The sequence below is a fragment of the Anabrus simplex genome, chromosome 1 (assembly GCF_040414725.1).
Source record: "Anabrus simplex isolate iqAnaSimp1 chromosome 1, ASM4041472v1, whole genome shotgun sequence".
In the NCBI taxonomy this organism is placed as follows: Eukaryota; Metazoa; Arthropoda; class Insecta; order Orthoptera; family Tettigoniidae; genus Anabrus; species Anabrus simplex.
In genome coordinates, this window is record NC_090265.1 from 1,179,269,014 (window position 1) to 1,179,294,516 (window position 25,503).

General features: G+C 40.3%; 1 protein-coding gene across 8 annotated transcripts in view; it reads left to right on the plus strand.

Annotated features, from left to right (window-relative positions):
• Positions 1–25,503, plus strand: part of Grip (Glutamate receptor interacting protein) — a 475,280-nt gene that overhangs the window by 211,376 nt on the left and 238,401 nt on the right. Inside the window, exon 1 of one of the 8 annotated variants that reach the window (XM_068225440.1) lies at positions 445–693. The exons of 3 other annotated variants lie outside the window; for them this stretch is intronic. The gene's annotated coding sequence lies outside the window, so the exon portion shown is untranslated. Of the gene's footprint in view, positions 1–444; positions 694–767; positions 888–2,500; positions 2,566–25,503 lie in introns of those variants that run through there. 4 more of the 8 variants (XM_067137513.2, XM_067137512.2, XM_067137510.2 and 1 more) reach the window with 4 other exon arrangements.

The following is a 25,503-nucleotide window of genomic DNA, read 5'->3' on the forward strand; positions in this document are numbered from 1 at the left end:
GTTCTCTAGAACCAAGTTTTATGTTTCTAGATTACGGTACTAGGAAGTGCCTCAACTGGTTCTACCTCGTGTTTACTTGGTTTCAACACGGAGGCCAGAGATGGGCTTCAGCTTACTACTGTTTCCTTTTTGTGTGTTTCCTAATCTGTGTTTGTATACTCAGGTTGATGTTATAATCACGCATTCCGAGCAGTTGTGCTCTGTAGATTGTTATTATTTTACGTACTATTTCTAACAAGTATTTCAGAGTATTTCTTTAGAAACGGTTAAATTGAATAATGAACTCTACATTATGTTGTGTTGACGTTGAATCTTGTTGGGAAACCAGCTGTGAAACTTTAATATAAGAAGAAGCAGCAGACTCCCGTTGCAGAAGGTTGTTCCAAATTTAAACTATCGGTGAGCAGCGAGAGTTGTGTTCTTGTGCTTGGCAAGCAGGCTAGAGACAGGAGACTTAGCTTCTAGGCACTTTGATGGGGTGAAGACACGAAGGACGCACCGCGCCACTTCGTGTGCTATATTTAAACTGTGAGGGTTGTTGCTAGCAAAAGTGAAGTGTACTTTCAAGTGTATACAAGCACATGGTGCAAGCGCGTGTAAGAGTGTGTGGTTTATGTAGTGAGATCTAATCTTGGTACTTACTCCCCCCCCTCTGCCGAGCTGGTTGAAAGGCCAGTTACGATACGTGAAGTGGTTTGTATGAGTCTCTATTGTTTCTTTGTAACGAGTGTGAGTGGAAACTATTTGGAGTTAACGTCGGTGGCGTGTGCTTAGTGGTTAATAAATCCAGGAGTCATTCAACTGTTTCTGTTTATTAAAACAAAACACGGTCGAGAATGCGAGTAAGATAGTGACGTACTAGAATGGTATCAGTGTGTTGATGTGAGGTTATTTCAACGTGTTTATTTCTCCAGTCTTGTCTATCTGTCTGTTTTAGCTTCACTATAAACACACATCTACGCTCTCCTTGTATATATGTCTTGGGAGGATAGTAAAAATTATTTTTATGCGCACGTGGTAGGATCAAATTTATAGCGCAGAGTGATGTTCAACTGTTTTGTCTGGAGCTCCTTTAATGGGCTAGTTTTTATTGTTCGTACTGGATTCATAGGAATAATTTACGATGGGCATTAAAGGTTCATATACATGTGTAAATTTAAAAATAATGGTTTTTGGAATCTAAATTTTCAGTGCTGAGGAAAAACTTATAGGAAAGTTACAATTCTTTTGACCTGCATAAAAATAACACAAAAGAGTTTTCAGACAAATGTTTGCGTAATCATTAATTTATATAAGAAACTATAACAATATATTTTAATTTAACAAAACTAGAGGTCAAAACATATCGAACATCATTTAAAATAATGATATAAAACTCCTTCATTTGATATGACAGTTTGGCCCTAAAATGAAATGAGTAGATCGTGTATTGCATTTACCCCTATTTGCAGTTTTATATATCCATAACAAATTACAGTAATATATACTTGGTAGGCACGTAGTCAAAGGGTGGGAGGTCGAGGCCTACTATGATTTCTCATTAGCAGGACTACAATTATTTGTGTGAATACTTCCGCGAACGTCACAGGTGAAATGTTACTTTCAATTCAATTTAGATGGAAGATGGTTAAAATACGTACAAATCTTTTAAAATAATTTGATACATAACCTAGTTGTGGAATTAAAAAAAATGCAGTGCAGCCGTATATTGGTGATGGTAGCTGCTGTTTTAAGAGTCAACATTATGGAATTATCAGTCCCTATCCGCATGTCATAGCAGTGAATGTCGGATGTTCTAATAATGAATGCAATTGGTAGTTGCAGTATTTTAGAGACTACTATCATGTGATTGAATTTAGTTAGTCCGATGACCTGTATCATAGTTGTATACAATGATGTATATCCAGGACATACACTGAATTAAATGCATTGGGCCTCGAATAAGGTATTACCTCAGTATTTGCCACAATCATGACGTTTTCTTGTTCTTATAATTAACATTTTACCCAAGTTTCATAATACATGCGTGACATCAGGTCAAAACAGATAAGTAGAACGGCACAACTTAGAGAATCAGATTATAACTTTCCATTCTTTTTTCCACATAGAGCTTCTATAAAAGAGATGGGCATAATAACATAAATAAGAGTCATTAAACACTGCACTGTACTAATGAAAACAGTCCACCATTTTTGCACTCTAGTTTTACATCACGTTTCTTGAGAATTCTTCACATGACCAATATATCACTCGTTTTAGCAAACACACACACACACACACACACACACACACACTTGTCGAATGGTTCTAGTAATTCCAAAGCCATGGTGGCCTATAATAAACGACTTTTCATTATGTGCATCAAAGCACATATGGCGCAGTGAATAACGGCTTGAATCCCAATTAGTGTGTCCTCGGTTCAAATTCTTGTGAAATCCGGTCCTAAATAGCCGAAGAAATCATAATTTCAGTCTGGGTGGTCCAAAGACCCCGCATAAACATGACGTTGAAAATAAAATGGACAGCATTCCTGTACCGCCGTATACATTCGCAGAAAACATATCAGTGAGTAAAATTAATTTAGAATCAGTTTTATTTTCGAAATTATATTTAAACCTTATACTGTAACTTTTGTAAGACGCAGTTTATGCGATATTTTAGTGCCTAGGTGAACCGTTACTCATTTGTTTATACATTTAAAATTTTGAAGCCCGTCAACCTGTTTATTTATTTATTTATTTATTTATTTATTTATTTATTTATTTATTTATTTATTTATTTATTCTGCACAAGATCTCTAGAATATGAATGAATGAATTTAATGACTCTTTTCTTCCAATCTCGGATAAAAATACATTTGGGGAGAGGGAGTTTTATTTTGTTGTAACCATTACCAATATACGCAGAATACTGAGTATATTCCAACTGTCATACTATTACAAAAAATAATGTATATAATTAATTCTCCTTGGACGTATTTTTATTATTAGGCTACTTTTTTGCTAGTGATTTAACATCGCACTAACTAATTGAAGGTTTTTCGGCGACGTAAGGATGGGAAAGATCTAGGATATGGAAGGAAGCGGCCGTGATTAATTAAGGTACAGCTCCGGCATTTGCCTGATATGAAAATGGGAAACCACGGAAAACCATCTTCGGGGCTACCGAGAGTGTGATTCGAATGCACCATCTCCCGAACGCATGGCTAACTCGCTTGGTTTCTTTAATAATTAATCAGTCATAGACTTTTAAGGTATTTCGTAGACATCAGGTAAGGCATACATTCCAAAATACCTCATGTACCCATATCCTTACAACTAGTTCCATGAATCTTCACTTTCCTTAGATTTAGTTTCCCATATTCATTGACAGCTCATTAAAGGCACGGATTGCCCTACCAAGTTTACTGTTACCTAGCGTGATATTGGAGTGCCACGTGGTCAGTGCGGTGGCGTTCTCAACCTTATTGTTTGACTCTGATGCTCAGATAAGCTGGCACTCATATCACACAACTCCTATATTGGTCTCACGAGAGTGACGAAAGGTTGGAGCGGATAGATTTCAGTGAAAAATGAACTTACCCTACATAATGGTAAATATCATTCTGCCGTAAAATCAACGATATTCTTACAATTAATTGCTGAAAAATAGCTTGAGTGGCTCGGGGCAGTTAGCTTATAATAATATAGTATGACTTTCCATATGCACTGCAGAACTATAGCGATAGTTCTATTTTAAAGTTTAATAAAATACTTTGTATCGAAAGTGAGATTTTTACTACAAGAACAGAATTCTGCACTCCGCTCTATAATAATTGTATTTTACTAATAAGCATTTAGGCTACACTACACCCGGAGTAATGCTGATAGGCCCTTGTTAATAAAAAAAGCAGTGACAGTTTGCGAATATATCAAAATATTATTTTAATACTTCGGTATCGTTTAAAAAGGAAGCTGATGTATTGTGTAGGCCTATCTCTGCCTACTGTATATACGTATAATATAAACGTAGAAAAAGTAGAGTGAAAGCAAAGTAAAGTTGAGAAAAATCCATTGCCAGTAATGAGTGAAAATGCGCACTAAATTCCGTATTAACTTCATCCACAAGGTCTTCGACCTACATTGCGAAAACTGGAAAAGCATCCTGCAGTTCTTACTGAACGGAAGGTACTTTTCACTATTATAGCTGCTATCTCATAGTTAACAGATCTGCATTCTGGTTGATGTACCCTTTCATATTTTTCTTTCTCTTTCTCCTTTAGTACATTAAAGACTTCTTCATGCGTTTCTATATTTCTCGTAATCGTTCATGCTAAAATAACTGGAAACCAAGCATTGTGTGCTTTGCAATAGATGATATAGGTCTGGTTTATAATTTTGGTTAACACTTTGAAGGTACAGTTGCAAATGCGTTCTTTTTCAAAAATCCTCAGTTACCAATCTCTTGAAAAGACAAATATTTTCATATTTGTATCAATATGCAGCTACCAATGTTCTCCATCTTTGGTTACCTTATACCTCTCCGGAAAATTTCCTGTATCGTCTACGGCCGATGATTTAGGCAGCACCTCCATCCGTCTTATTCGGTGTATAGCTTTATTAAAGGACTCTTTCTTAGGAAGTTTTATATTTGTTTCGCCTGATATTTGCTAGATTGTGTTCTGCATGATAATTGAATCAGTTTCTTTCCTTAAGTTGTTTCTTGACTTTGACAGCTTGTCAGGAGCCCCAGTCCGGTGCGTGGTTATTCTCTTTGCGACATCACTATTGTATCTACACTTTCACTTGAAGTAGTGATGGTGGCAGTACACTTATATCATGCTGAACAGCTCCATGAAAGTGATTATTTTCCTGTCCTATGTTTACAATATATACAGTATAATATCAATTATACATCACTTTCATTCTATCATGGGTAGTTGTGACAAACCAGAAATTTTGCTCCATCTCAAGCTACTTACATTTCCCTCGTACGAAACACAGCAACAGGAATTGTTTTAGTTTATATTAGACCAAAAATGAATGACAATATACAAGGTACAAATAATCCATGTGACATATCAAATGTGAGCTTTTGTCATCTATGACAAACTGTAGAAGTGTGACAAATTGCTCGTGTGGCAAAAGTTCTTGGACAAAAATGTCCTGCAATCTTTTAGCCTATAGACCTGTAAATTCGAAATAGATGTACAGTTTTACAATACTTTGTGCATTTTTATTTTCCTATTAGCTCAATGCAAATGCGATTTTAATTTCATAATGTCAAAAGATGTTCCCTATTTATCAGAATGAATTCAAATTAATTTTTTTAGTTCTTATTTCGGGTTGAGCCATGTTGTTGTTTCCTGTCTGTTCCGTACAGTTTGCCGACGTTTCCAATACATTGCAGTATTCTTTGTCAGACTAGCTGCCTGGGAGACTGATTACCTCGGATCAAGTAGAGGTTTTTCAATCTCCTTGATAAAAAATTTGCAATTTATTCGAAACGTCGGGAAATTGTGCGGAACGTACAGAAACCAACAACATGGTTCAACCCGGAAGAAGAACTAAATAACTCTACACATCGTGGAGGCTTCACTTCTGAAATTCTTTTCTCTTCGAAACGACATTACGAGGTATAAAATGTACATAATGATAAGCGTACAAACTAAAATGCGAAATTTCTCAATGCTATAAAACGCGAAATTTAAAATGCTACAAAACGCTAAATTTACCAATCAAAATGTGAAATTTCACATTTCGGAAAGTTTATGAATAAGAGATAAATTGCAAAATTTACTCAAAATGCTAAATTAGCCTATAGTCTACTAAAATCCCCGAAGGGCCAGTGACTACCAAGCGACCGCTGCTCAGTCCGAAGGCCTGCAGATTACAATGTGGCGAGTGGTCAGCATGACGAATCCTATTTGCCTTTATTCTTGGCTTTCTAGACCTGGCCCGCTATCTCACCGTAAAATAGCTTCTCAATTGTAATCACGTAGGCTGAGTGGACCTCGAACCAGCCCTGGGGAGTCGCTCCACAAACACAAGATTGGATCAGAAATTTTATTCAATTTGTAGGGGAAGTCATTGCATACTCCACGGTTTGTACGAATCCTGTTGGAAGTTTTCCACGTACGTGGAGGCAGATCAAAACCAGCTGCTTTAATTTGGGTATTTAAAACAGTTATAATGTCTGGTGGTGCATGCTGGATCCATTTTTCTTCCCAGCGATCATTTATATTGAAGCCGTAATTGAAACGTTCAACAGCAGATTTTATTGCTGGATGTCTGGATTTGGTAACCTGTCAGATATTGCACTTGGAATGCAGTCACGAATTGCAAGGTCAGGGTGATCCAATATTTTCTTATATTCACGTAACAAAGCATCCTGTCTTATCAGTGCAGGTGGATAAATGCGACTTAAAGTTGGAAGCCAAAATATTGGTGTAGTTTTTAGACAACTTGTGATTGTACGCATTGTAGTATTGAGCTGGATATCGAGTTTGCTGGTATGGTTGCTGTTTAGCCAAACAGGAGCACAGTATTCTGCTGTACTATAGACTAGTCTCAGTGCACAGCAACGAAGTGTTGCAGCTGTTGATCCCCATGTAGTACCACACAGCCTTTGAAGGATGTTCATGGAACGAAGTTTGGCTGTAGTACTATTCAGGTGTTGTCGATAAGTTAGGGATCTGTGAAGTTTGACTTCGGAGTAGGATTCTATTTAACTAGATTTTCATTAAAATAAATTTTCAGTTGTCCAGTATGTTCTATTAGGATCCAATTTTTCAAATAACACGTTTTTCTCTCGTTCAGCAGGAAAGTCCAAACATTCCCAGCATTATTCCAAATTTATATTTGTCCTGTCTGCCGTCAAAGTTCGTTCTACCAATTACATTTCAGTAGAACACAAATATAAAATAATACATTACATAAACATACCAACGAGTTTTAATAACGCTATCTTGACGGATAAGCAATGAAATCTGTGATGAATATAGAGCTTGTTTGTTGATGTTCTGCCTTTCTCCATCACGCCCAATCACTCCATCTTCAACCATGTCAGCGTGGCTGTGATGAGATGGGAGTCGGAATGTAGGAAAGAGGAGTGCTAGGAGTATGGTGTATCAATCAGCATTTCCAAAACTAAAATGATGTTGATGGGGAGATCTTTGAAGATTGACTACCAATTGGAAAATAGTAGTATGGCGGAGCATTTTAAGTACGCTAGTGATGTGCAGTTCGCGATAGTTCACTTTGACCGGATCAGACAGTTGAGTTCGTTCGCAATCAGAAGATCTAATTTGAAGTCTGGTTTTATTCACTGATGTTTTGTTGAGCAGGTTGGCCATTTACAGATGACCAAAAAGCGGGTATATCGAGCTGAGTGATCATCAGTACCGTGAAATTTTATCTCGACGTTACTTTTGTTTTTACTATTTGCTTTACGTTCGCACTAACACAGATAAGTTTTATGGCGACGACGTTACTTTCTATAGTGTAACTTATGCATTAGTATTCTCAAGAAAAATAATTTATCACAAAGCTGTATTGAAACATTGAAATACATCGTCAAAATAATATATACATTTAATAGATTGGCTAAACTGCCTCCGTGACTCAGGCGGCAGTGCGCCGGCCTATCACCGCTGGATACCGTGGTTCAAATCCCGGTCACTCCATGTGAGATTTTTGCTGGACAAAGCGAAGGTGGGACAGGATTTTCTCCGGGTGCTCCGGTTTTCCCTGTCATACTTCATTTCATCTGTCAGTCATTAATCATTGTCCCAGAGGAGTGTGACAGGCTTCGGCAGCCGGCACAATTCGTGTCCTCGCCGCTAGATGGGGCTTCATCATTCCTTTCCTGACCTCGTCGAATGACTGAAAACAGGCTGTGGATTTTCATTACAATAGATTACCTGGTTAGACTATGTCTGGCCACCTTCGTTTTCCGAAAGTAACCTGGTGCCCATATCTTTTTATTTTTTAATATTGGCTGAGTGAACCCTGGGGTTTATATGCCTCTCCAAAAGTAGAAGTCTCTTCCTAAATTTTTCGACTCTCTGACGGGGAAACGAATTCATACCTTTAAAAGTAAGCAAAGCAAAGTCACCTCCGTACAGGCCATGAAGGCCCTTGGAGGAGTGAAAGGTGAAGGCTTCCACCATTGTTAACCTCGGCACGTGATGGGGTAGTGTTTAGCTCTACGCCCGGTCGCCTTTGCCCCCAGGATTTAACCTGGTACTCATTTTTGGTGTAGGCTGAGTGAATCTCAGGGCCATATGCACCTCTTTAAGAGTAAACAGAGCACAATTTTGCCAACTTGATGAAGAAAAAAGAAGGAGAAGAAAAAGAACGTGGTCTTACAGACCAGACATTTGCCATCATATAGAATGTTTTAATAAAACGGGCAAAAATTCAACATTTTGGGATAGGGGACATAGGATCTGAAAAACCAGCTTAAGGAGACATCAGCTTAAACATGTTTCATTATTACTGTTTTCGGATAATTTTTCAGCTAATTTTTATATGTATTTATTCAAATGTAGTTTTACATTATTTACAGTTGTTTTATGTAAAAATTAAATATGAATAGCGTGTAAAATTCGCTGTAAATTAAATAAATGTAAATACTAAGTGTAAATTGAATAAACCACAAACTCCACGGCACTTAACGCCCTTGAAGGGGCTTTGGCCTGCCCAGCAACCGCTGCTCAGCCCGAAGGCCTGCAGATTACGAGGGGCCGTGTGGTCAGCACGACGCATCCTCTCGGCCGTTATTCTGGGCTTTCGAGACCGGAGCCGGCATCTCACCGTCAGATAGCTCCTCAATTCTAATCACGTAGGCTGAGTGGACCTCAAACCAGACCTCAGGTCGAGAGAAAAATCCCTGACCTGGCCCGGAATCGAACCCGGGGCTTAGACAGGCACGCTACTCCTACACCATGGGGCCGGCAAATATAAATTGAACAACTGTATAGAATGCAAAAACTAAGCATGAATACGTGTAAAAATTACCTACTCCACCTCCTCGGCTGAATGGTCAGTGTACTGGTCTTCGGTTCAGAAGGCTTTGGATTCCATTCCCGGTGGGACCGGGGATTTTAACTGCGTATACTTAATTGTTCTAGCTCGGGGACTGAGCGTTTTTCTTACGTTTCTCTTTACGTCGCACCCGCACAGATAGATCTTATGGCGACGATACGTTCGGAAAAGGGCTAAGAGCGAGAAGGAAGCGACCGTGGCTTTAATTAAGGTGCAGCCCAAACATTTGCCTGGTGTGAAAACTGGAAACCACGGAAAACCATCTTCAGAACTGCCGACAGTGGGATTCGAACCTACTAGCTCTCGAATTCAAAGTGACAGCTACGTGACCCAGACAATGCAGCCACTCGCTCCGTCTGGGTGTTTGTGTTCGTCTCAGTTCACGTCTCTTCATCTACTCACACCATTCTACCAACCAGCACAGGGACACGCAATAGTGAATACATTCCTCCACATAGGATTGGCGTCCGAATGGGAATCCGGCCGTAAAACTGGGTCAAATCCGCAAAACTGCCGACCACAAGAAAAGTGAGAAAAGATCCACAATGAAAGAATGTAAATAATCTGAAAAACAACAATAGTGATAAACGTGTTTAAGCTGAGTGGCTCAAACGGTTGAGGCGCTGGCCTTCTGACTTTGACTTGGCAGGTTCGATCCTGGCTCAGTCCGGTGGTATTTGAAGGTGCTCAAATACGTCAACCTCGTGTCGGTAGATTTACTTGCACGTAAAAGAACTCCTGCGGGACTAAATTCCGGCACCTCGGCGTCTCCGAAAACCGTAAAAGTAGTTAGTAGGACGTAAAGCGAATAACATTATTATTAAGCTCATATCTCCCCTAAACCAGCCTCGTAAACCTCAGGTTCTCTACCACAAAATGTTCAGTAGAGCCTAATTTTTGAACACTTTTACTGAAGCACTATTTAGAGCATCGTCAGGGTTCCCTACTATCCCCCGAGCGAAAGCTCTCAGCTTTAAGACCCGTATCGCGTAGCCTACTCTCTTGGTCTATTCTATTCTATTCTACAGTATGTAAGCCTGTAGACATAAGTCAAGGAAACGATTCAACCTAATAGGGTTATTCACCCTCTGTTTATATCAGGAAACACCCTACTGACACATGCTAGAAACATCGCTACTTGATTTCCAGCCAGTCGGTAGCTGTCGAATGTAAACACTATTGCCCTGTCTTGTTGACACGAAGAGTTGCCCCACGTGTTGGGTTTTTTATTAGACCCATAAAGAAACCACGGTACACAGGAGTTGTACTTCCTGCCTCTTTACTACTGCTACTACTACTACTGTTTCTGTAGAAGAAACTGCAGCTGTGTAACACGGAGTCCGTTGTGCACAGTACCTGTGATTTGGATAACTTACGTTAAGTTGTGTGATAAGTGATTTAATTAAGCAGAAGTGGCAACGGATTAATACTGACGAGAATTGAAAAAAGAAAGGCAACAACGTTAATATTTTATAATGGCTTCGTTTATGTGCTGAAATGGACAAGAGTTCAATATTACTTTTCTGAACTCTTCTGGGCATGAGATACAGATCGTTATAGTTTGCCAAAATATAATTTGAATGTCTGAGTTACAGCCGTAAGTGCTCCTAGTATAAAATTACACTTTGAATTCAAAAGTCAGTTTAGCTGACGGTGTTAGAGGGAAGTATCCTTACAGTATATGGGGTGGTTCCTATTATGGGATTCTTCAGTATCTCAGCCGAGAGGTACTGGAATCGCGTTAGGACTTAACGAACTACAAAAGCGCATGCTGAAACGCGTTCTGCCAGTACGCTCCCGCATTCTTGCACGAGAAAATTGAAGAAAAAAGTTCGCTGCTCGAGATATATATTTTTTTTTTGCTACTTGTTTTACGTCGTACCGACACAGATAGGTCTTACGGCGACGATGGGACAGGAAGGGGCTAGGAGTGGGAAGGAAGCGGCCGTGGCCTTAATTAAGGTACAGCCCCAGCATTTGCCTGGTGTGAAAATGGGAAACCACGGAAAACCATTTTCAGGGCTGCCGACAGTGGGGTTCGAACCTACTATCTCCCGAATACTGGATACTGGCCGCATTTAAGCGACTGTAGCTATCGAGCTCGGTCGAGATAATTTGTTGATACTGACGTCTTTGTTTACACCCAATGGAAGGTAATTTTTGTTGGCAAACAACTTCTTTTTTGAGTGACAGTAAGAACATGCATCTATGAGTTACCGCTTTAGATCGTGGCCTAATTGCAATTCTACTTTAGATGGAAGCTTGGGTAACCCCACATTGCAATTTCCCTATTATGAGGTAGTGAGGAGGACGTATTATTGAGGGTCGGTAGATGCAGAGTAGGTCTCGACCCATAACTGGCCACGGCTGTTCCGTGGTCCAACAGCTCTGCACTCTGACCGGCCAACTAAGCAGAGGAGGGGTGGCCACGGCTCTACCGTGCTCTACGCCTCTGCATTCAGGAGACGGGACAGAGCTGGACTTCACGGCTAGCCCCAACCGTCGGCTGTCCTGAGAATGGTTTTCCGTGGTTTTCCATTCTCCTGCACTAAGGCGAATGCCGGGACAGTTCCTAGTATAGGCCACGGCCGCCAACCCCCTCACCTTCTCCTAGCACCTCCTTCACCGTAACAATCTCCCGACTTGAGAGACGGCGTCACCGTCTAAGAGGCCCGCCTCCTCCTTCAGGGGAGGAATGAAAACGTTTTAATACTAGTAGTAGTAGTAGTAGTAGTAGTATGGGGTACCTCATATTAGGAAACACGCATTTTTCTTTTGTAATGAACCTCATTAGAATGATTTCTGCTTATTCACTGTGCAAAATACCTGACCACTAGCTGAATAATAATAATAATAATAATAATAATAATAATAATAATATTAATATTATTAATAATAATAATAATAATAATAATAATAATAATAATAATAATAATAATCATGGATATGAAATTCCCGTGGCTTACAGAGGTATAGCTATTTGCTTTTACGTCGCACCGACACAGATAGGTCTTATGGCGACGACGGGATAGGAAAGACCTAGGAATGGGATGGAAGCGGCCGTGGCTTTAATTAAAGTACAGCCCCAGCCCCAGCCCTGGTGTGAAAATGGGAAACCACGGAAAACCATCCTCAGGGCTGCCGACAGTGAGTTTCGAACCCACTATCTCCCGGATGCAAGCTCACAGCTGCGCGCCCCTAACCGCACGGCCAACTCGCCCGGTTACAGATGTATTAGACGGCTCTGGGGTGAATGGGCAAACAAGGAATTGGCCAGAGCATAAGTTAATGCACTAAATTTTGAAATTTTATTGTTTTCCTTCCCTTTTTTTAATTTGATAGATAGAAAATTTGGTACAAGTAACAATTAAGAAAATCTAAGTGAGCTCGTCAGCTCCCAAAACAACAGTGGACTATAAGTCCGAATATAAGGTACCAAAGCACGATAACATACAAGGAATGAACATTATACTGTAGCTCCGAAACAGGTACACTATCTTATAAGAGCATATTTGCTCCACTCACTTACATAGCCTAGGAGTCTGATCTCCAAAATTAATACAGTCCAGCCTCTCAGAGACATAAGTTTTTAAAAACGCACTGACAACTTCTAGGTTACATACAATTTAAAAAGTATTCGTTTAATGTTAACCTAGTCAATACTTACAATACCACATTTTGTGGTTAAATAATTATACAAAATAGAGAAGTTTTAAGGTTATCCATTGTGCTGATAATGCCCAATAACAAAGGCGAAACATGTTCACGATCTTTCTATTTTGTATAATTATTTAACCACAAAATGTGGTATTGTAAGTATTGACTAGGTTAACATTAAAAGAATATTTTGTAAATTGTATGTAATCACTGTCGTCAATACGGACCAAAAATGAGGTTAATGACTTGTAACTTCTAGGTTGTTCTTAACTAATGTATCTACACATCCTTGCCCTGATGTAGGCTTATTTATCCATTAATGCGATTATCGAAGGCCTCATTACCTTAAGAGAACCGGGTAGTGTAAACGTTAGTTCCCAATAAATCTTGAATATCTCCGAAATTACTTGACCTATATTTATGAGATTTTGAATAGTTGTTACAATAACTTCAGGGTATACATCAGTTGAATTTCGTGATGATTGGAAAAGCTATGAGCCGTGGCATAAAGTTAAATTAAAAAAACGGGGCTGCTTTCTTTCTGCACCATTTTCTTGTGATCTAGAAGACTCATAACCTTGAGTATTGGATTATGTACTTGCAAATGTATGGTTAATAGCCTGTAGCAGATTTATATTGATGGGCTTGATGGTTGATTTTTAAACAAAAATATAATCGAGCAAACGTTTTGAGCATTTTGTAATGGCATCTTTTGGTTATACTTCATAACTTATCTCAATAACTACTAATGGTTTCAAAGCGATTGTTCTACAGGCTATGTACTGATACTTGAACAGTATGTGGTAGAAATTTCAGGATTGTACAGTTTTCATTTCCCGAGAAAAAGGTACATAACCGATCAACAATTGTGTTTTGAGAAAAATGAGGTTGAAGTTTGAATACGAGCACAATCACAATGTAAACATCAGATTAACATTAGAAAGGCGGTAAAACGACTGATAATCGTTAATGCCTGTTCGGGCTAGCCAGTGTGATGAACAGAAGAATCTCCTGAGATAATAAACTTTCCTGTTTTCAGTTTCACGATGTAGAACAAGATATATTACACGTAACTGACGTATGCATGGTTACATTAAAATATCAATAATGACCTCAAATATAGTTTCTATACCCATGTATTATATATTGTTGTAATCGGGAACTAATTGAGAATTTTTTGAACCTGAAAACAAAGAATGCTATTTTTGGTCATTCCACACTACCCGGTCCCCTTAATGTAAAAAGAAAAGGTTTAACATTATTGGCCATGAACAAAATGCTAGGACGCGAAACACTTGCACTCCTTCTAGAATATTTTAAAACCCTAAGTGGGCTTGTGGCCCATAGATACAGAGGCTAAGCCTATTCTACGCCGGGGTGAAAAAATAAGAAACCTTAAATTCCAAAAGGTGTTAAGAGTTTTAGAGGATTAGAAACTTCAGTTTTAGTCACCCCGTACCAAGTTCAATGGGAATCAACAGAAGGTGATCACTCTTTGTTCCCTTACATTACACGTTTCCCAGCAGGGATTTGAACAGAGTCCTCAGACTGACCGAAAATTTACATTTAAACCATGAAATAAGAACTTCACGTGAATAAAAGAAGTTTGAAACCTTGCCCTCAAGCTATCTGCCGGAGTTATCACATGTTAAGTCCGACTCGTTGGCTGAATGATCATGTACTGGCCTTCGGTTCAGAGGGTCCCGGGTTCGATTCCCGGCTGGGTCGGGGATTTTAACCGTAATTGGTTAATTCCAATGGCTCGGGAACTGGGTGTGTGTGGCGTATTCAACATTAGAAATCGTCCTAGGTAGAACCCTCATCCTCACAGACATGCAGGTCGCCTAATAAGCCGTCTACTAGTAAAAGACCTGCACCAGGCCTCTCCGGAGGCCGCACGCCATTATTATCACATGTTAAGAAAATTCTGCCATTACCTTTAGTTTCCCCACAAATGCGGGGGCTGTACCAAAATTAAGGCCACAGCCGCTTCCTTTCCTATCCCATCGTGGCCATAAGACCTATCTCTATCGGTGCGACGTAAAGCAAATTTTTAATGATAAATACCGTATTAAGATTTATTTAAAATTTGTATGACTTACGTATACGTTATACTTTTGTAAAAAAAAAATTCCAGTGTATGTACAGCTATTACGCTGTAGTAAACAAGGTGCAAGCCGATGTATAGCTATTAATCCATAGTGAACAAGTGGCTAGAGCGGATTATCTGTTAGCACGTCTGTAGTGGGCTATGTTTAGCTAGTGTCTGTCTTATACACTCCTCTCTCAAATTGATGCGTGTCTGCGCCTTGTTTTCAAGAGCTCGCTTGACAGCCTCTCGAGCCCGATGTAAAGTACCTCCCATAATTGGCACCAACTGTCTCGTTAGTTGTGATCAGAGGATCTGGCTCCATTACCTTTGCTTAAGAGTTTGAAAGCGCAAGTATTCCACTCACAATCTGCTGTATAAGGCCTATTGATTCGAAAATGACTAAAACCTTTATCTTCTTCTTCTTGCCCTTTCTGGCAGTACCTCTGGATTTAGTCCAGTTTTACGAGGTCCGGATGCCCTTTCTAATGTCAACACTATTGCGTGTCTCTGTGGTGGCTGGTAGTATGATGTGTTTTACACATATGAAGATATGTGTGTTAAGAAGTACAAGAAAACTCAGTCCCTAGCCAGCGGAATTAGCCAAACGCAGCTAAAATCCCGGGCTCCATCGGGAATTGAACGCGCGGCCCTCTGAAACGAAAGCTGCTATGCTGACGATTTAGCCGAACGATTGTTCTTCTCCTTCTTCCTGGGATTTCCCCATACCTAAGGTCGGCGTTTTGTTGGAAAGTTAGGAGTTGGGCAGATCGAGAAGATCCTAATTATCTCACTTAGAGGATAGGGAGAAAGATAGGTCTCCCACAAACAATGTAAGGGATACGGTAGGTGTTCAAGAGGGATAGGAAGGAAAGGGAAAATTTGTGCAAGACAGGTGGTCTAATGTTTTAAGGGGAAGGATATTGAAGGCTAAGGGGTCTATTCAGGAGCAGAATTCATGACAGGGATCGGTGAGAAATCGGTATGACTCACTGCAGGTATAACATCAGAGGGAAGATGAGGAACAGGGAGCTCTTGCAGAGGGGTGCAGAAGTAGGGAAATAGGAAAAGGTAAGGCAGGGAAATGTAGAGTAGAGGATATGAAAAGATAGGTGGAACAGGTTCCTGAGGGGGAGAATAGGAAGGGGGAAGTAGATTATGCAGCCGTCAGGAAAGATAGGGAAGACCAGGAGGGGAAGGGATCAAATTACGTGTGTGGGGTTGAGGCTCCGGTCATGGGGGACTCTGTTATTAGACATGTAGGGAAAGTGTGCGGAGAAAAGGGAACCAGCGTCGAGTGTTATCTAGGAATTGGGTTAAGGCAGATGTCGAGGAAAGCAGAAGAGAAGGAGGGTAAGGAGAAGGTGGTAGTTTTTCTCTTAGGTATCAAAAATGTAAAGCAAGCAGGTATAAGTACAAACATAGTTGGGATGTGTGGGATCTCGTTAATGCAGTTTAAGGAAGCGGAGATTGTTAACAATGAAATATTGTATAGGAGAGATACTGAATGGAAGGTGATCGAGGATTTAAATGAGACTATGGAGCGGGTATGTGGGAAACTGTGAGTGAGATTTCTAGATGGTGGGTAGGAGATAGGGATCTCCGCTCAAATGGCCTTCACTTGAACCGCAGTGGTACGTGTAAGTCAGAAAGTTTGTTTAGAAGGGTTATAGGGAGATACATTAAGGAAAACGGGATAAACTGGCGAATGGTAATAAGGATAGGTTACGGGTTCTGGATGTAAAATAGGAATGGCATAAAATACTTAGTGTTGTATTTTATAAGTATTGTTGGAGTCAGAGGGACAGTGTCTCAACCGTCTAAGCCATTCAGTTCGGCTGACACAAAAATAATTAATCAGTTATTATATAAATGATTGCTCGATATTTGAAGGGAATCCTTCAAGATTCCCCTTAAAATGTTCATATTACTGCTCACACAAACCTGGTCGACTTATAGGAAAAATAGGAAAAATGTCCAATAAGCACCGAAAAGGAGACCCCTTACCTCCCATATATAAAAAATTGCGTTATATCTATCACTCAAATGAGGAATACATGGGAGATAACTGGCCTGCTTCTCGTCATCAATCTCTAAAGGCTGCTGAACCTTTTTACTTTCAAATCGAATCGTTGGGTCGAGAATCACTTTTTAGAGGCCTATTATCATGGCAAAAGTCCTTTTCCAACAGATTATGTTCGATACATTTTTCACCACACGTGCTATGGAGATATCCACGAATAAGCTTGTATTGCAAAGTTCATCGACAAGGAGCATCGCTGACGTGTAAATATTGATCTGTCGTCATAATAAAGAACCAGCTGGCGATGGTGGTGGTTGTTGTGATTACTTTTTATAATCTTAAGAACCGCACGGTCGTTATACTTTACAGTATTGATCAGGAAAATGCTGAAGAATACTAGCGAAATGAGAAGAAAATCGCAGAATGGTGGGGGGAATCGTAAGAAATGAGATTGGAATCCTTGGACTCCGATGCTTTAGTTTCACTGAATCGGAAGAAAAATCAAATGTAATGGCCACAATGTTGTAAGTCGCTAAAACTTATTAAGATTACACTAACATTACTTATTGTTGTTAATTGAAGTGGGCTTCGACTCTTCTGCTGCCACGCATATCCGCTAGATGGAAATGCTGCTGCAAATGTTCAAAAGCTACCTACCCCTCATGACGGGTACGGCAGCTAATCTGAAATGATTGTTGAAACTTCAGTAAACTCATTCTGAGGTACTGCCGAAACTTAGCTTCATTGCGCTATAAATATTCACATAAGGTTACATACTCTCACCGAGCGGAGTGGCTACGGCTATGGAGCCAAACTCTGCATTCGGCAGGCGAGGGGTTCAAACCCTACCGGCGGTTGTCATGGGCTGGTTTTCTACGATTTCCCATTTTCACTTCCAGGCAAATGCTGGGAGAGTTCTCATTCATACGCCACGGCTGATTCCTTCCACTTTCTTAACCAATTTCATTCACCATCATTCATTTCATTTTCATTAGCTTCTCAACTGAGGATAGCGTCAGGAAGAGCAACCAGTCGTAAAACATGTCATGTTTTCCCCCTCTCTCTCTCTCTCCCCTCATCCCCAACCCCATTTCAGGAAGTTGAACTGAGGGGTAGATACGATCTCCTATCTTGTTGAGTTCATTTCGTACAGGGCCTACTCAGAATCTTCTCCAAATTCTTTTTCTCTCATATTCGTTATTTCCTGCCTTCTCACACAAAAGAGTTAACGCTGTCAAACCATACATTCCATGCTTTCTGTTTCTCGTGCATAATTCCTTTAGTTTCGATTACGCTAGATGTGAGGGGCGGAGTGGAAATCGGAAGTCAGGCAACCACGAACCTGACCAAAACCTTTATTCCAGGAAACTATAGCCAGTAGACCAGGAATGTGTTTACACGTGAGAGATAAAATAAAATGAAATTAAGCTAATTCAGACGTCGAAAACCTAGAAAAAGAGTAACTATACCTATCTAGGATTCACAATCCTTATTCACAAGCTTCATCCAAGTTGCATACAGAAAGGTAGAGTAAGTTTCAGATGGTTGTTTCTCGAGAAGACAAATGTCACCATTGACTGAGATGTGGACCAGGCATTTGACCTTGAAGTTTGAGCCCCCACAAACCGAGAGAGGAATATCCGGCGCAGTGTCCGACAGAGAGCGGCACTGTAAGAGAGTCAAACAGCTGTGTTCCAAGAATACTCTCCTCACATTTAATATATTTTTAACGTTATTCGTTCACGCGAAGAGGAGGAGGGCCTTAAAAATAACGAAGACATGTTCGGATTATACAGAGTTTCCGTTGTTACTTCCTAGGAGCGACCTTTTGCGTTATTGCGCGTGTTTCTGTGTCGATGCTGACCTATGGCCATCAGTCCCGCGAAGTCTGTCTCTTAATCTGTGTAGTAGAGATAACTGTTCTCGTGTCGTGTGAGAATAGAACAGCCTCTCGGATAGCAAAGAGATCTTGTGTCTAGTAGAGTCAAACTCCTTGCTTAACGGTCAGCATAGAAACCTTCGGTTCAGAGGGACCCGGATTCTATTCCCAGCCAGGCCACTTATTTTAATCTGGCTCGCGGAATGAGTGTTTGTGTTTGTTTGTTCCCCAAGAGTCTCCTCTTCATACACACACAACACGCCACACTACCAACCACCCCATAAACACACAATAGTGAATATCTCGCTCAATATAGGATTCGCAACAGGAAGGGTAGAACAGGGCCAAATTCACATGCGTAATACAATTCGAACCTGGGACCCCACCAGGGTGTAGGAAAAGGAATTCAGGAGTTTTCACTGTTATCAGGTTTATTAGATCACATCTTCCTTCGTCTCTGTACAAATTTTCATACAAAAAGTCCCAGTGGATTTATCATCAGAACAGTAGGAGTAGCGAATGGCGTAGCCTATCAACGCAACTCTGTTCAGGCCTCACTTGACATTTATTGTTTGAAATGCTCATTCACTCTCTTGGCCAAAAGATAAACAACGAATCAAGCTATCCTTTTGACCTCATATTTAATTAATTGAATGATTCAATTAAATGTTTCGGTACCGTCAAATAATTTGACAACATGCTAATATAATGAAAAACTTAGTTGCCGTAATCACATTAACGAAGTTGTACATAAATGTGGTTATGAGAGTGTTTAGGAGTTGTAGTAAGGATGTAAAAGAGGGGGCGAACCCCCAACTAGAGTATGGCTCAGTGTATGAGACACTTACGAGGATTACTTGATGCAAGAACTGAAAAAATCCAGAGAAAGCAGAACGATTTGCTCTGGGTGATTTCAGACAAATGAGTAGTGTTACGAAAATATTGCCGACGTTAGGATGAGAAGACTTGGGATTTAGGAGATGAACAGCTCGACTAAGCGGAAATTTCCGAGCTGTCGCTGGAGAAGTGGCTTGGAAAGGTGTTAGTAGACGAATATGCTTGGAGTTTTTTAAGTAAGAGATTTCATTATATGAAGCGAGTGGCTCAGTCGGTAGAACGCTGCCCTTCCGAGCTCAAGTTGGCAGGTTCAATCCTTGCTCATTCCGGTGATATTTGAAGGTGCTTACATATATCAGCCTCGTGTCGGCAGATTTACTGGCACGTAGAAGAACTTCTGGGTCTCCGAAAAGCGGGAAAGTAGTTAGTGGGATGTAAAATCAAAAGCATTATTATTTCATAATTTGAAGATAAAGTTGGAGTTCAAAAGGACAGATTGGGGCAAATATTCGTTTATGGGAAGAGGAGTTAGGGATTAGAATAAATTGCCACCTTCTTTGAAATCATTTAAGAAAAGACTAGGTAAACGATTAATTAGGGATACTGCCACGTGAGCGACAGGCAGATCAAGTGATTGGGCTAAAAATGGTCAGACTGTTTTCCAAAACATTACATATGCTGAGCGTTTAAGTAGTACTTAAGTAGTACTTTTCCCGAAATAGAGAATAGCTTTTAGTTTAGTACATACGTTATTTTTTGTGGGTAATTAAAAATCTTCCATCCAGAAGGGTAATACCCCACAAACATACTGTAGGGCGAGAATAAGGGTTTAGAAAAAATATAAACTGAGAAAGAGTCTGAATTATCCGACTCGTTGGCTGAATGGTTAGCGTACTATCTTTCGGTTCAGAGGGTCCCGTGTTCGATTCCCGGCCGGGTCGGGGATTTTAATCACTTCTGATTAATTCTTCTGGCTCGATGACTGGGTGGTTGTGTCCGTCCCAGCACCCTCCTCCTCATATTCACACAACACACTATGCTACCAATCACCATAGAAACACGCAATAGTGATTACATCCCTCCATATACAGTAGGGTTGGCGGCAGGAAGGACATCCGGCCGTAAAACATGGCCAAATCCACATGTGCGACGCAGTTCGCACCCGCGACCCCACACGTGTGGGAAAAGCGGCAGGAAAAGGAGAAGATGAGAAAGAGTGTGAATTACCAGTTAAGGAACAGTATCCACGCTAAAGAGAAAGACTGATGGGTTGACGGTCGGGGTTACTAATGGCATGCTCTTCAGATTTACTTTTGTGGTAACAGACTTAAGGAAACACCAAATACTTTATTTTTCAGTTGAGGACGAAAATGAAGTGTTGCACGCATTCCTTAAGAAACTGTGGTTCATTATTACATTTACAATATTAAACATTTTTACGCATCTTTATTCAGACTGATGAAAAGTTCTAAATTACGAGCAATTCATTTCTGTCAGCAGCTGTGGGCCTTTAGCAGCCGACATGTGCTGAGTTTGGCTTCTCACAGTATTTCCACACTTATTTTAAGGAAATGACGGGATAATACTTCATCTGAATTCCAAGAGTACCTTTTCGAATCAAAAATCATATCCCATGTTCATATAGTTTTACGTTACTGTTGTTATCGTGATCAAAGGCACACGACCTCGAGCTTTACGTGGAATTCGAACCACATATATGACTGTTTGTTTCAAACACCCTACATACATTGGCGGGAATTCGAACCATAGTCGCGTTGGTGAAAAGCGAGTCGCCATACCACTCGGCTATCACTCATCCTACATGTTACTATAGACGTCATAGTAACACAGGTTTTGAGACAATCTGAACGTAAAGAATACTCCAGGATGACTATAAATATGTCTCTAGTATGAGGCAAACGACAACAATATGCATACATGTGAAAACCTGACAAACACTTCCAAGAACTGGTGTGTTCTAATAACAGACTCGAACGTCTTTCTCGTTGTACGACTGGCATTCATTCGTGGAAACTTGAATGATTCAGTCTTTGAAGTAAATAAGACAAAGTAAAGAAAGGGAAGCGTGAGCCATCAATCTTGAGTTTTAATTCGTTTCAAATTGTGTGACAGTGGACGCGGTCCAACTCTCAGGTTGGCGGGCTGCCGTAGGACTTCCGGCCAGGACCCGATATAGAGCTGCCTGCTATTAATTATAGACACCATGCTTGCTTATTAAAATATACACGGCGTGCTACAACTAGGACGACAGGAAGCATCTCGTGATTGTCTTCCTGGAGTTGACACTGCACAGAGAGAAACATGCCACACCATATACTCCAGTGGCGTATGCTGGGATCAAGGCGTGGGCTACCACTAGACTTAGGTTACCCCTTTTCGATGGTTGGTTTAATGAACGTCAAGCCTTAATTACGAGTTTTGAGCTGCAGCCAGTAGCCAACGGAGAAGCCTGCTGCGTTGTCAAGGCTGCTTCACAAGGTACTGCCCTGGCCTCTGCTACTGTCAATACTCAACACCTGATCAGTGGAGATGGTAGCCTAAGGTTTAGTAAATTAAAGTCCTTAACAAATGTTCGGCTTTGTGGCTAAATGGATAGAATGCTTGTCTTTAGTCCGATGGCCCCGGTTCAGTTCTCAGAATCAACCCCGTCGTACTGTTTCCCTGCTTTGGGAACTGGGTGTTTGTCTACCTCGCCATTCATGTCATCATTAGGTTACCGCAAAGCCTCTACAGAGGCCATGCATTTATTATTATTATTATTATTATTATTATTATTATTATTATTATTATTATTATTATTATTAAACTTAGCATAAACCACTCCTAGGTATTGCAACAAAGCGTGAAAATTAATATTTATTATTATATAAACATTTCGAATTTTACAGCATTACCAGCGGTCGTGCCCATCGTCCCTCGTTCACTGTTTTATTAACTTCCTCGGGAGATCAGTGGTGGTGTCGGACCAGTGATCACGGGTTGGATTCCAACCAACAAGAGAGAACACTCACATCACGTGCAACATCAGTCTCCGATGCCTTGCTCTCAGAAATACATGCGACGATTTTTCCTTATTGCTTTCCAGTTTTGTAAATGGAACAATGTATCAGATGTGTACATTATAATGTGCTTTAGATTTCCATCGTTCTCATTGAGGTTTGGGCTTCGCCGATAGCTTTGGCAGCCCTCAGTATACGCCACTGACACTTACTGTAGTTTCCGACTCGTTGGCTGAATGATCAGCGTACTGGCCTTCGGTTCGGAGGGTCGCGGTTCAATTCCCGGCCGGGTCAGAGATTTTAACCTTAATTGGTTAATTCCAGTAGGTCGGGGACTGGGTATTTGTGCTGTCCCCAACATCCCTGCAACTCACACACCACACATAACACTATCCTCCATCACAATAACACACAGTTACATTGACACGGCAGATGCCGCCCACCATCATCGGAGGGTGTGCCTTACAAGGGCTGCACTCGGCTAGAAATAGCCATACGACATTATTATTTACTGTAGTATTATTACGTACCGTAATCTAAGCCCACCAAAGTTATGGATTGCAGCACTATTGCAAACATGACCTTTGGAAAAGCTATTAACGTAGAATACGTTATTTTGCAGGACCTCCTTGTCGAAAGTGACACACGGACAGCATTATCAACAGCCGTAGAGCGCATGTGTGTTCTCTGCGGTGGTCAAAGTTAGCATAAACCACTCCTAAGTATTGCAACAAAGCGTGAAAATTAAGCCGTTTACATATCACATCTTTCGTTTATCTATTTGTGCATTTTAAAAACTGTTAGGGCAACTACAATAGAGAACATGGCGAAACTCAAGGGAGTCCAATGTCTAATAGAACGATTATTTGCTCAGCACAGTCATTTCAATACAGCTAGGTCACTGCCCCCATAACAGCTCTCTGTAAACAAATAATTATTGCTTTTCTGAAAAATCCCTCTCAGGTAACATTCACATCAACCCTTTCAACCGCTTACAGCTTAACTACCGTTGCGCTCTAACAGGCGGAGGTGTTAGTTTTCTCTCTAATTGCAAGAACAGCAATTTATCAAAGTGGCTTATTTATTCCTCGTGCTCGGCCGTGGGGAACGAACACTCACTACACACAAAAAAAGAAAAGAGAGAAATATTCCTACCCTAATATTTTGTGAAAATGGTGTGTATTTAATTAAACCTTCTGTACGTAACATTCATTTTTGTGTGTGTGAATGTTCAGTTTGCGTGGGAAATTGGATGATTGTTGATGTGATCCCCAGTGTGTGAGACTGTACGGCCTAGCTGGAGTATATGTAGGGATTCACGTGTATGCAATTAGAATTACTTGATAATGTTCTATATATCCTGTGAATAATTTATTATGTAAATAATACTCCTATATATAAATACGATTATTGTATATAAGCACATTTTGTAGCAGGTAGCTGTAACAATTTGATACTGTAATTTTACTGTACGTGCGAATGAAGACACATTCGTGTACGTGAGACTATGCCGTTTCTCATTTCATCATGCCTGAAATCTGTTTAAAAAATTGTTTAATAATAATAATAATAATAATAATAATAATAATAATAATAATAATAATAATAGAATAGATGAGTAATAGTAGCAATAATTATAAGCACACTGCAAATAGTCATTTAATACAGTTTTAATAAAACAACGTAACGAGCGTAATACTCTCGTAGTTGATGCTCGGAATAAGAGAAAGTTTGTCTAAAGAGGAATTAGTAAAGTCGAATGATAGTATATTATAAATATTTTTTTTTGCTAGGGGCTTTACGTCGCACCGACACAGATAGGTCTTATGGCGACGATGGGATGGGAAAGGCCTAGGAGTTGGGGGGAAGCGGCCGTGGCCTTAATTAAGGTACAGCCCCAGCATTTGCCTGGTGCGAAAATGGGAAACCACGGAAAACCATCTTCAGGGCTGCCGATAGTGGGATTCGAACCTACTATCTCCCGGGTGCAAGCTCACAGCCGCCCGCCTCTACGCGCACGGCCAACTCGCCCGGTTATAAATATTTTAATGTACATATTCATGCACTTTCATCATTATAAAAACTTATTTTACGCACGATGTTTTGAAGGAAGATGTTTGACATATAATTTTCATTGAATCTACCATTTTAAATTATGTTCATGGTTTTCCGGCCCACTAACAACTGTTACGGTTATCGAAGACGCCGAGGAACCGGACTCTCTCTCGTAGGAGTTGTCTTACGTGTCGATCAATCTACTGACACGATGCTGGTGCATTTAAGTTCCTCGAAATATGCATCGGACTGAGCCGGGATCGAACCTCTCAACTTACACTCAGAAGATCACCACTCAACTCTATGCCACCTACCCGCATACCGTTATTACAAATACATTTTTTTTTCGAAAACACTTGCATTTGCGAATAATGTAGAGCAAATTGCAGGCTTCAGAAATCGAATGTAAGTTATATAATCTTCAACAAAGTGTCAACATCAAGCTGTTGCTCAAATCGAAAGTGTTGCTCTAAAGAGAACTTTAAATATCTATGCACTTAATTTAATTATTTGTTCACTTTATTCCTAAAAAAATTAGGAAAGCTTGTTCTGTTTACCTTCTAAAATCTGGTAAGAAACCAACGTTCTGTATGCCATCTGTCCAAAGTCCTGGAGCGAATGGTTTTTAGTTGAATGGCTGACATCATCAACGACGTTCTTATCCCTGAACAAGCAGGATTTAAGCCTGGTATATCATGTTGTGGTCAGATCTTGCATCTAACACAGTACATTGAGGACGGGTACGAACAAAGGCGGGTGACAGGGGTGGCATTCATTGATCTAAGTTGCGTATGACACGGTCATCGACGCCTGATTCGTAAGGTATGCCACACAAAAAGTGGATTAAGGTTTGACAAGATACGTAAAGTGAATCCCTCAAAGCAGGTACTTCTGCGTTACACTCCAGAGTAAAAACG